Source organism: Mytilus californianus, unplaced genomic scaffold (genome assembly GCF_021869535.1).
Source record: "Mytilus californianus isolate M0D057914Y unplaced genomic scaffold, xbMytCali1.0.p SCAF_12, whole genome shotgun sequence".
Taxonomy (NCBI): domain Eukaryota; kingdom Metazoa; phylum Mollusca; class Bivalvia; order Mytilida; family Mytilidae; genus Mytilus; species Mytilus californianus.
Window position 1 is genome coordinate 59,582,184 of NW_026262604.1, and position 12,567 is coordinate 59,594,750.

At 32.7% G+C, this 12,567-nt stretch overlaps 1 protein-coding gene across 1 annotated transcript in view; it reads left to right on the forward strand.

The window, feature by feature from the left end:
• Nucleotides 1-12,567, forward strand: part of LOC127722122 (uncharacterized) — a 162,791-nt gene that overhangs the window by 6,509 nt on the left and 143,715 nt on the right. The gene's annotated exons all lie outside the window — the stretch shown is intronic.

Below are 12,567 nucleotides of genomic sequence, written 5' to 3' on the forward strand. Positions count from 1 at the left end.
AATTTATCTACAGTGACTGTACTAGAAGATTCCATCTTTGAAACATTCAGTATTGAATATGTGGATCTTTTCGCGAATGCTGGTTGGTTTACAACAGTAGCTATTGACAATATTCATACCAACTGGTGTTCAACTACGGCCAAAGAATCGCCACATTGTACAAACATTTCCATAATTCAGCATTTTTAAGTATAACTTGGATAATTTTTCATAACCAAATGCTTTGAAATATATGCATTTCTCTTATATTTCTGATACTTTAACCAATATGTAAGGCGCCAGCACAACTGTTCGTATTATTGCTATAACTTAGTAACTAATTACCTATAATTTATCCTAGCATTAACTAAATAAAACAATTCGTTAATACTTACATCTAGTAAAAATCGTCTAACGGATATGCACTCTGTCTAACCAGAAATACATGAACCTGGTATAACTAGTAATTGTACTATATAAGTCCGTATTGAACAATGTTGCAGGAAGAGATCAAAACTGCCATTACGAATCGACATTCCATGAATACAATCCAGCAATATGTTATTTTGTTTATGAAACGTGTATAAATTATCACTTGAGATCACAAATATTTTCTTTTGCTGTTGCCAAATTGGAACAATTGATCTGGACAAACATATCTAAGCACAACAAAGAGTAGCTTATCTTCAGGTACTCATATGATATATTATAGTATTTCAAAGACTACGACCCATTTGACAGTACAAACAATACAACAGGAAAACAAAGATAAGGTTAAGGATAATGTTAAATCTATTCTTCGGTATGAAAGTGATTGCTGGAGAGTAACAAAAACATATATGAGATCGCTCTCAAGTTTCCACCACAATTGTCTGAAGCGAATTTGCAAACCGTATTTCAAAGGAACATCTTCTTGAAATGAGTATGTCCACATGTTTCCTCACAGAATTACAACAGATGGCCTTCAGATGGCTGGGACATGTTCTCAGGATGCCTGTATCAAATATTACCAGGATAGCTCTTAGATGGACACCCCTGGAGAGGAGACCAAGAGTAAGACCCAAAACCACCTGGTGTTGAACGATTGAAGCAGACCTGAAGACGCTTGACATGAAATGGGGAGAAGCCGAAACAAAGGCAAAAGACAGAACTGGATGGCAAAAACTTGTGGCGACCTTATTCTCCACCTGGAGAGAAGAGGATAGGTAGGTATTCATATAGGAATGGCAATATTTAGAAAATTACGTGATTGGTTAGAAATCAGTAATTGAAGAAATGTTTAATCAAGAAAACATAGTTCTTCGTGAACAGCAGATTCGTTTTTAGGATCTTATGCATCATGCCCACGACATTTCCATGAAATTGCAATACTTATCATTCTTTAACAAAGCTCCTATCATAATTTTCACTCAGGTACGAGACCCTGGTGAAAACTATGTAACGTTCAAAGAATGAAGTCATAAGTAGAAATTGAGTCAACTTAACCACTTCTTACCTGTACAAAATGTAACATTAATGATTGAACATGTTGATGTGGGATAGTTGAGAGGTGTACATGTATATGGGTGTAATTAAACTGCTTATTCAGTGGTTTTTAGCATTTTATTATCCTATTTATCATAGTACCCGTGTACGATATTATGCGATGTAACTTTACAGTTCAAGTGTTCTAAACGTGATTTGAAAATGGTAAATGTATATCAAGCAATGAGTAGATTACACGCTTGTACAAAGAGAAGATTTGGCAGTCGGATTGAATGTTATTAATAACATCACAAAAATACAGCATATAAATATGAAGTCTTGTTCAGAAATGGATAAGTTTCAATCCACCTGGTAAGCATATGAAAGCTTTAGGTAAAGAAATCTTTTAGCGTGTTTTCCGAGATGCTTCTTAAAACGAACGCGGTTATCATATACCCTATTTAATTTTCATCACAAAGGTATTATCATTTTGGAATGAGCTAATTAAATGTGTTTGAAAGATATTAACGGTGGATAAAAATGTGCGAGGAAAAATGTAGTGATGAGTTGTGCAAGGTCTAAATGGGCTGTCCTTGATAAACATTTTGAAAACTGCTGTGACTACATTTATATGATGTTGTTTGGATGAAATAGAAGATGAGGGGCCTGTTTATTGAAACTGTCCTAAGATCGGTCCTAAGAATTTCTTAGGACAGAAATAAGAATAAAGTTAGGACCGACTTACGACATGTCTCAGCATGCACATCAAAGCTCTCTTAGGATTATCTTAGCTAGGATGTCCTAACCGCTGTCCTAAGTATTGGCGTAAAAGAAAATAAATTGAAAATGAAAAAAATGAAAATATTGTATCAAATTAAACCAATAACTATCATTTAAAAAAAAGATAAATAATGAGAAAATAATTATTAGTTTTAAATTAAAGGTGATAAATACTTTTTATATTATAATTGTACATTTAAACTAATAAAACAAAACATAAGACAAAACAATATAACTACGTTTTATATAAGAATTGAAACAAACGAATTGTAATTATTTAAAATAAAATATATAATCGGTAAAATCATTATATGCTTTGAGTGAGCTGAATTCGAAGTGTCACGGTTTCATAGTTAAAAGTTCAAAGGCAAATCTCGTGCATTTTTCATAGAAATACTCAAGTACTTCAACTATTTTATTACTGCAAATAACATGCGATGATACGTGTGAATATAAGAAACGAAATTCGAATTCTACCGATGCAAAACTACAGACTCTCTTGGACGACGTGGACAAGAGTAACCCTTTGCTTTTTGGTAAATTGCCAAATGATGCAACAAATGGTGCTGAAAAGAGGGATAGGGATTTAATATGCATTAAGGGAACTACCATTTGATTTTTAGGGGGTGGGGGACTAGGGTGAATTTTGAAAAAAGGCAAGACAGGAGTATGGAGTAAAAAAAAAGGCAGGATGAGCAACTTTGCAAAAAAAAGCAAAATGACAATTTATGTAAAAATAAGTCAGGATAAACTAATAAAAAAAAAGACAAGACCGAATAGAGTGAAAAATAAAAAGGGAGGACAGAGATTACAACAATAAAAAAGAACAACATGTTTCATCCTAGCCCCACCCCCGTCATAAAAATCAAATGGTAGTTCCCTAAAGTAAATGCAACCAATACAGGCCATATTTGTTTATAAAATAACAATCCTAAATATATCCTAAAGTTAGGACCATCCTAAGACCATCTTAAGACACCTAAATTGGTATCCTAAAGTTAGGACAATTCCTAGGATTTTCGTAAGTTACGACATGTTTGATAAACCCACTTAGGACTAAGATATGTCCTAAGTTGGTCTTAGGACACGTCCTAATCCTAAGACTGCTTCGATAAACAGGCCCGATGATTCAAAATTCATTAGAAAAAAAACAAGAAAATAGCATGGATAAGACTTTTATTGGTTGGTAACACAATTTTAACAGCATACAAAACACGAGTCCCTTTAAATCAAAACTGGGAGTCATTGCAGGTGTTTCAGAAGGTTGTTTAGTTTTTGGCCAAATGTTAGCACGAGTGGTGTAACTACTTGCAAGTGGAAAATTGATAATGAGTATTATTTATTGATCATCTTCAACAACAGGTGTAATACTACCATTGATTTTCCCCTATTAGACTTTGTTAAATTTGCACTTTTCAAAAAATTGTGCAGAACTTATCTATGTTTCAAAAGAAGAAATACTTGGCATGAGTAAAGTTTTGTCCTGTCCAGTACTATAGAAAAAATGTCACATTGCATATAAGAAAATAACCATCACTGGAAGTTAACCATTCGATTTACATCTTTTTTTCTTCCTATGTGCAAGCTTTAGAAACCATGTGACCTCAAGTTTCCAAAGTATTCTATAGAAACACCAAATAAAAATAAATGGTGCTTTGAAACACCCAAGATAGTACTGTCTGAGACTAATAGATATTAAACAGCGGTATCTACCAAGTGTTAGGTGCACACTACGTATTTCAGGAATAATCTTCAAAAGGAACGTTTTATACTAAAACCAAACATTACAAACGATGTAGACCTCAATATACAAAAATATCTAAATATCGAAGTACATGTCAAAAAGTCTATGGTTAATTGTGTCTGATGGGTGGCAATATTAGCTTATGCAATAATATATATAAGGGGGTGGGTTGGGGGTTAGGCGATACAACATTTACTTTGAACCAAATTTATTATTGCTCCGTAATATGAAAGAAAATAAATTGATTTAACATAGCGGAAATATTACCCATACACCAATCCCCCCATCCCTAAAAAAATTTAATGAATGGTTGATACATAATTAGTGAGTTCTATTCACAGGTTACACATTGAAGTGTTATGAGTCAATAAAGCTGTTGTACTTGTTGTTACACTCTTGTTTAATGCATGTACAAAAATTGGTCTAGGAATTCATCATATCTAATCTATGTTTTATCTTGTTGTTTCCTAGATCCAATGGGAATGAACCACAACAGAAGAATGCAAAGAAAAAGACAGCTGAGGATGTCTACACATTACAGTGCGAGGTCTTAAATGATTGGTAAAGATTAAAATGCAGATTCAGTTATATGAAAGATTACACAACAAGCTTGATGATAACCTTTCTGCTTAATTGCTCTATTTTATGGAGCAGTAGACATTGATTACAATAGTTTTCTTCTTGATGTTAACCTGTTATTTCTTTAAATGTGTTTGATTAATATCCTATTACATATTTATATGTTAAAGCTTTGTCTGGTTTATTTTTTTCCACTTGCAAATACATTGAATATAGAGTGCACACCCTGAAACGTTTCGCCTGCTTTACTGATCACAATTTATTTTATGATGAAAGTCTTTTAGATACAAGTTTTCTACAAATTTCACATAAACATTATAGATGACTATACGGTATGTTTTTTTTTCTCATTGTTGAAGGCCGTACGGTGACCTATAATTACTTTTATCTTCGACATTTGAAATCTTGTGGATAGTTGTCTCATTGGTAATTATGTCACATCCCCTTATTTTTATATGCACAACTTACAATCATTTATCAAATATAGTTGGCATAGTCCATATATTATATGATTTGATTTGATTTTGATTTTTGGTGTTTTAACGCCACTTTTAAGCACCGCTTTAGGGCTATTTCGTGGCGGCCAGTTTTTATTGGTGGAGGAAGCCGGAGTTCCCGGAGAAAACCACCGACCTTCGATAGGAAAACTGACAATCCTAGTCAATTAAGATTGGAGTCGAGTGCACCCGCAAGAGCGGGGTTCGAACTCACAACCTCAGTGTTGACTGGCTAGTGATTACAGTAGTAACTACTTAGACCACTCGGCCACCGAGGCCCCTCATATATTATATGAGATAAGGACCAAACTACAGGTACTTAACATTTACCAATGAACCATGAAAATGAGGGCAGGGTCAGATGACACCTGCCAGACGGATTATAATTATTCCGTACACCAAATATAGCATCTGCGAAAGGGACCTTATCACGTATTTTAAACCTCGATCACTGATCCAAAAAATGAGGGAGAGGTCAGGTGAACCCCCCTCTTACAATTCATATGACAAATCAACTTAACAGTTTTTAAATATTCGCCGAAACCATGAAAATGAGGTCAAGGACAATTGTCATATGACAGACGGAAACTTCGTAACATAAGGTATTTGTATTCAAGGTATGAAGCATCCTATTCTTCTGCAATAGTAAGAGATACAAGAAGTAGTTTATAAGTAATTATAAGAATTTAATATGTGAAGTACATCTGAGTGATGTGGTCCCCTATTCCCCTTCCATTTTTGGCTCAATTGTACACCGCATTAATATTGGGTCTCTCGTCTACTAGATCTTCAGGCACAGACTTTTTCATCCACAATGCTATATATTCAGAATAGTACAAGCCATTATAATGGTGCAAACCCTTTCAGGTTTCATACGAACTGTAAAAAAGTATTCAAAAGTTATTATAAACAGTATGAACTTATGACATTAGCAGACTATACACGCATTTCTGCATTTTTTACGACAACATTTAATATTCTTAGTGGGGGGTGTTCTAGGGTGATTGTTTGCGGATTGAGTATTCATTTTGTCCATCTGTTTCTAAGCAGGCTTTTTTTTCACTGTTGTACACACTTATGCAATGTTATTTATTTTCAGTTCTTACCAGTGCAGTATATTCATTTTCAAAATAATCCTGTCCACTCCTTTCAAAACAAATCAAACTGTCAAAACTATTTATCATGTTTCCACATTTTCTTTGCTGCGTACTTTAAAAAAGATCTGTGTGGAATTTGTACTAATTGCCATTCTCCATATATTCTTTTTTGTGTGTCAGTATATAGTAAAATATGCATATGTCTGCTTTGTATATGTCGTGTACATGTTATTATTTTGTACAATAAATCTTCTTATAATTCAGTATTCACACGTGAAAGATACAGTGAGACTATTAGTAATGTAAAGGAAGCCTAATAAAGTTCCAAAAAGACAGCACTTCAAATATATTTCTTAAGGCAGTATGATGTTTTGAATGTAGCAGTAATTGAAAAACTCATTCGCAAGATCATAAATCATTGTACAGTTGATGAACTTTACCCTCTGACTCGAACAGCACATTCTGGAGTTGGTCATGGAGGCGTAAACAAAACTATTTTTTTTCATTGAGAAAATAAAACCTGTAACTTTCCAACATTTCAAAATCAATACTAATAAACACTTAAAAAAAAAGAAAGAAAAACAAACTCGACATAAATTTCAAAAATACATACGCGGAATGATGTCTACTAAGCACAAATAAACAAACAAATAAATAAGAAACAATAGTAACAAAAAAAAATAACCCGAAAAATGAAAAAAAAAACCCAAATTAACAAACCCAAAGAAAGGAGTTTGTGAATAAAACATTTAAAAAAAAACAGAAAGAAGAAACAAATATAACTTAAAGATAGAGAGTTGTACAAGTTATTATTTTTTTCTCAACAAAAATTGTACAAGTTATTCCTTGTACAATTATATTTGTACAAGTAATAACTTGTATGATTGCATCGTACAAGTAAATACTTGTACAAAGTTTTTGTACAAGTTATTACTTGTAAGAGAGTTCAAAATAAAAAAAGGAAAATCCAAGAATGTCCTTTTTAGAGGTCGAAATTTGTTGTTATTGTGAATATTCCTAATTTTGCAATTTTATATGCTAATATTCTGCTTTTGATTGGTATTTTTTTGTAAAAAAAATAGTGTAAGAAGAAATTTCTTCTCTGGCAAGGGGAACACATGGAGAAATAAACACCATTAATATGACAATTTTATTGGATATATATATTAAATTTACATTCATATTTTACAAAACGTTCAAATCACAATGAAATGAAGAAATAGTAACCTATAAATTAATAAAATGGAAAGCAATCTATCTCTAGCAGACCTGGTTCAATTGTAAGGTTAAAGTTTTCTATAATGCTAATTTTGAGTTCTTCTTTGACATCCAATAAGAGATCGCAGAAACTTAGAACCCATATACTAATACTAACCGGCTCTAACTCCTGGCTGTCATATCCGACTTCAACTTCAGCTTGACTTGGTTTCTGAAAAAAAAAATATGATTCAGTTTTTTGGAAAAATAGAAATGAACAGATGAGTATATCTCCAGGTTTTCGTATTTTGTTCATTACATATTTTTCAATTGATTGTTGATTGATTAATTGTTGGTGTTTAGCACCACTTTTATCACTATTGGCAAATTCTAGGCAGCCTTTTTACATTGGAGTGGGAAAATGGGGTGCCGAGAGAACCACAACATTTTGGCAGTAAAACTAGCAATCCTAGTCAATAAAGATTTGGAGTTGAACACACATGTCACAACCAATATAAGATCCACAAGACTCAGTGTTGACAGATGAAGGATACAATAGACGAACAACTTAAAACATTCATCTATTAAAAAAGATTGCCCCCACTGAAATGTCTCGCCGTCTTTACTTTAAATTTTACTACAACTATCACATAAACTTAACATGATCCAAGAAAATGAGGCCAATGTCAAATAATCAAAAATGGAAATACATGTACACCTTACAATCATTTCATACACTAAATATGCTTTAAATATAGTTGACCTATTGCATATCTAAAGAACAACCTAAACCCGGAAAACTTAATATTCATCAATGAACCTTGAAAACGAGGCCAACGTCAGATGAACCCTGCCAGAAAAACATGTCATTACATGCTTTAAATATAGTTGACCTATTGCATATAGTATCTAAGAAACAAACTTAACCAGGAATACTTAACAGTCAGGGGAGTTACTTAAACAAGTAATTTTTTTAGTTACTTATATAGGTAATTTTTGTTTTTAAAAATCATTAAACTACTCAGAAGAGTTATTTTATATTTCAATAGAAGCATGGACTAAATGTAGTTTTCATGAATTATTACATCATTGTATTTCATAAAATAAAGAATTTATCAAATTTGAGAGGAGTATAGCAATACAACGTTACTTTAAACATAATGACAACAATATTACTTGAATAAGTAATTTTATACATCTTTGAAAGAATTATTAATTACAATTATTTAAGGAACAATTGTTATTGTCTTTGGTTACAAATTATAAATAACTTTAAGTCTTAATTAAATCACAAGTTTCTATCTATTTATATCTGTCTATCTTCACGATTTTCAAGGAAAATGATATTTTAATAGTCCCAAGAGACCAATCTTAGACCCAGAAGCATCGATATGAAAGATGAGTGCGCCGGAAAGGCAATTAGTCTTTCAGGAGGATTAGTTCTTATGTTTCATGGGAAAAATAACCAGATGACTGTGAAAATTTGTTAAAGTCACTAAAATCTATATGAATGGACACCTATAAAAATAATTTTGTAGAAAAGTTACTTATATAGGTAATATTTAATATAGCATCGTTTTCAACATTACTTGAATAGGTAATTTAAAAAGTTGCTTGTTTAAGTAATGCCCCTGACTGCTTAAGATTGGTCAATGAACCATGAAAATGAGGTCAAGGTCATAAATTAACTTGCCAGACAGACATATAAACCTTACAATCATTACACACACCAAATATTATAGTTGACCGTTTGCAGCTTTACTTACAGAATTAGAAAAACAAACCAAAAACTAAAATTCCTCAAAATCTTCAAATTGAGAAATGGACCGTAAAAATGAGATCAAGGTCAAATAAAACTTACTTTTAAATCGTAAAATATTTTCATACATCAAATAAGGTTGACCTATTGCATATAGTACTAGAAAAACAAGCAAAAAAACTTAACTTTACCACATAACCATGAAAATGAGGTCAATGACAGATAACACCTGCCAGTTGGACATGAACAACTTACAATCATTCCATTAACAAAATATAGTAGACCTATTGCTTGTAGTTTCCGAGAGAAACAAACCAGACCAAAACACAAAAACTTTTCTTTAACCACTTTACCATAAAAATGAGGTCAAGGTCAGATGACAACTGCCAGTTTGACATGTACGCCTTTTAATCATTGCATACACCAAATATTGTAGACCTATTGCTCATATTATCTGAGAAAAAGACTTGACCATGAAAAATCAACCTTATTCACTGATCCATGAAATGACGTCGAGGTGTAGTGAAAAAGGTCAGACGGGCATGAGGACCTTCAAGGTACGCATAAACCAAATATAGTTATCATAATACTCATAAAATAATAATACTAACAGGAATGCGTCCATAGTAATCGGATGCCCCTCCCGCAATATCATTTTCTATGTTCAGTGGACCGTGAAATTTGGTTAAAAACTCTAACTGGGCATTTAAAGTAAAAAGATAATATCATAATTATTAAGGAACATGTGTACTAAGTTGCAAGTTGATTAGACTTCATTAAAAACTACTTTGACCAAAAACTGAAGCGGGACAGACGGACGGACGGACGAACGAACAGACGCACAGACTCGAAAAATAATGCCCCTAAGTGGGGCATAATAAATGGAGCACATTATGTCTTAACTTTTTTCAAGTAGTCAATGAAACATGAAAACGAGGTCAAGGACAATGGATATCTGAGACTGACAGATGGAACCTTTATAACATGAGGCATCTATACACAAAGTATGAAGGATCCAGGTCTTCTAACTTCTGAAATATTTAGCTTTTAATAACTTTGTTAAAGCCGCCACCGCCGAAGCCGCCAGATCACTATATCCCTATGTCAAGCTTTCTGGGACAGAAATCACAGGCTCGACAAAAATGGTGTTTTTCAAGTGAAAGTGCTCTTGTCATAAGGTAAATGCATTGAAAGCAGCAGGTAATGGTTTGATCCTTGCCCATGTCAAACTAAAGACATGAACATTGGTATTTGCTGCCTTTCCGCAAATTCAAGCACAAAGCATTTTGAAATAAGAGCAAACATGGTGTCCAGGCATGTTATTCATAACATCTTCTAACTTCTGTTACCATGAGAAAAAGCATGTCAAATATCTGGCTCATCGTGCCAGTTAAGTACAAAGCATGGCTTATATTTAAATATCATAAACATGTTCTCATTCTTTCATATTCATGCAATATTTGATTTAGGGACAGGTACATACATACAGAATGTGGCGAGGTTAAACATGTTAGCGGGATCCAAATTCTCCCCCTAACTTGGGAAAGTGGAGTAGCAGTACAACATAGGAACGAACTATAAAATTCAGTTGAAAAAAGGAATAACTCATCAGGTGGATAAATAAAAAACATATATAACAAAAACACAGAGTAGACGTGGCCGGGTACTTGTATTTCCAAACAACAAAAAGACACTCTCCATTTTTGCTGTATGACCCTGTATATGTTTTTGACATTTCTAGTAACAGGACCTGCTACCCATTTTTTCCTAGTTTGTGTAGTCTTCGATGAATAAAATATGGAACACCACTGGTACCCTATGGGAATTGCATTATAGGAATAATTGTTCTTTTGTAACATTCTTGACCAACGGCAGCACTTGCATTCTCTTCAGTGTGGAGGTGTAAAAATGATTTTGTCTATTATACATACATGCATTGTTTACAAATTCCTGGAAGCACGAACCAGAACCAGAATTAAGTGAACTATTTGTGTTGAACAAATGGAAAATAATTTGTAAATATATTACATGTTTCTATATTTGTTTGGAGAAATTTTGAATGATTTAATATTACTTGGAAGAAATTTCTTCCAATTTGAGAGAGGATTCAAAATGAAACGAACATGTTGAGTTTATTAACTAAAATTATATACTTTATTGGAAATAAAATACATTTTCTAATTTGTTGGAAGAAATTTCTTCCAAGGAGACGGGAAATTTATATATGAACAAAATGTAGTGAACAAATTATTGCTTTCCATTTTATTAATTTATAGGTAACTGTTTCTTCGTTTCATTGTGATTTGAATGTTTTGTAAAATATGAATGTAAATTTAATATATATATCCAATAAAATTGTCATATTAATGGTGTGTATTTCTCCATGTGTTCCCTTTGCCGGAGAAGAAATTTCTTCTAACACTATTTTTTACAAAAAATACCAATCTAAAGCAGAATATTAGCATATGACATTGCAAATTTTAAATTAGGTATATTCACAATAACAGCAAATTTCGACCTCTAAAAAAAGACATTCTTGGATTTTCCTTTTTTATTTTGGACTCTCTTTTGTACAAAATATTAACATGTACACGACATATATATCTGATGAGTTAAACTCTTTTCAACTGATTTTTATACTTTGTTCTTATGTTGTACTGGTACACCACTGTCCCTGGTTAGGGGGAGGGTTGGCGGCCTTTTTCTACCAAAGTAGCATAAATATCCACTATACTATCTTGTACCCCCGCCACATTCTGTATTTACCTGTAATTCAGTGGTTGTCGTTTTTTGCTGTACATTATGTTCATTATTTTGTACATAAATCAGGCCGTTAGTTTTCTCGTTTGAATTATTTTACATTTGTTATTTCGGGACCTTTTATAGCTGACTATGCGGTATGGGTTTTACTCATTGTTGTTAATTTCTGTGTCATTTGGTCTGTTGTGGAGTGTTGTCTTATTTGCAATCATACCACATCATCTAATTTTTATATCAAGATTGATAACGTAAACATTTTTTTATATTTAATACCTGTAGTACATGAAAACGCCTTTTTCTACCAAAGTAGCATAAATATCCACTATACTATCTTGTTCAAGCATGATGCCTGTTAAATCTTGTCTTGTCTTCATTTACAGAATGCCATAAAGCGTAATGATGAATGGGCGTCATAAAAATCCACTATCCTCAAGAAAGATGCCACTTTCTAAGTTTGCAAATGTTGTAGGTATATGTAAAGAAAAATTAAGTTTCAACTTGAAGGCATATAAAGGAATGACCAAATTAAAAAAAAAAGGATTTCGCAGCAGATATCAAAATAAATAATATATTCTTGGGTGGCATGAAATAAAAAATCTGAATGAAACAGTCACACTTAAAATGGTACTTATGTATTGGGTCCCGAATTCCATTGAACCTGTGAATATTTTTACTTGCATTGTAATTTTGTAAACATACCATCTGCATCAC